The following is a 1,035-nucleotide window of genomic DNA, read 5'->3' as shown; positions in this document are numbered from 1 at the left end:
CCAAAATAGGCTGCATGAGACCCTGTCTTAACACACACACACACACACACACACACACACACACACACACACACACACACCAGGCTAGGGAAATACTTTGGTCCCCAGCACCCACACAAGAAAAGCAAGACATGGAGGTGTGCATTTGTAATCTTGGCTCTGGGGAGCCTGAGACAAGTGGATCCCTGGGGCTTGCTGGCCAACCTGCCTAGTCTCCTTGGTGAGTTCCAAGCCAATAAGAAACCCCATCTCAAAAGAAAAGAGAAGGAGGAGGGAGTAGAAAGAAGAGAAAAAAGAAAAATGGTAAAGAGAGGGTAGAAGCGTCTGCCACCAAGCCTAATGACCTGGCTTAATCCCAGGGATCCCAGTGGTAGATGGCAAGAGCCTGCTCCTGGAAGTTGTCCTTTCTCTCTCTCTCTCTCTCTCTCTCTCTCTCTCTCTCTCTCTCTCTCTCCCTCTCTCTCTCTCTCTCTCTCTCTCTCTCTCTCTCTCTCACACACACACACACACACAGAGTAAAATAAATAAACAAAATTGATAATAATATGAAACACTTGCTAAATTTGCATGTCGTTCTTAAGCAGGGGCCATGTTAATCTTACTTATGTAGTTCTAATTTTAGCACACTTGCTGTCAAAGCAAATTGTATGATTCTTCTTACACAGGGCATTTCTGTAAGTGGAGTGGACCCTATGTTAAAAATATATATGTATATACATAACTATTACATTTATTTTCTACAATGAAACGTAACTTGTGCCAGGCCCAGCTGGTGTCCCAGGACTGCAGGCTCAAGCTTCCTGGGACAGAGATGGAGAAATTGAAAGCCCAAGTTCTCCCTGGGCTGGAGGGTGAGTTCTGAGGCGAGTCTAGAGAACTTAGAGACAATCTATCTCCAAATAAAAAGGGGGAAAGAGAAAGAGACGGCTGGAGACATACCTAAGTGGTAGTATGCTTGCCAGCATGCAGCAGATCACAAAAAAATTATAAAATAAAGTAAGAACAAATGGTAACAGCAATTGTGTTTTCACTTGA

The 1,035-nt window shown here is 44.0% G+C and overlaps 1 non-coding gene across 1 annotated transcript; it reads right to left on the bottom strand.

The window, feature by feature from the left end:
• Positions 1-539: 539 nt before the first annotated feature.
• On the bottom strand, positions 540-642 carry LOC114696061. The gene has a single exon (XR_003734951.1). It is a non-coding gene; the product is annotated as a U6 spliceosomal RNA (small nuclear RNA).
• Between the last annotated feature and the right edge of the window lie 393 nt (positions 643-1,035).

The sequence above is a fragment of the Peromyscus leucopus genome, chromosome 9 (assembly GCF_004664715.2).
Source record: "Peromyscus leucopus breed LL Stock chromosome 9, UCI_PerLeu_2.1, whole genome shotgun sequence".
In the NCBI taxonomy this organism is placed as follows: Eukaryota; Metazoa; Chordata; class Mammalia; order Rodentia; family Cricetidae; genus Peromyscus; species Peromyscus leucopus.
Note: the sequence above shows the minus strand (reverse complement) of the source record. Positions and strands in the feature narration are given on the sequence as shown.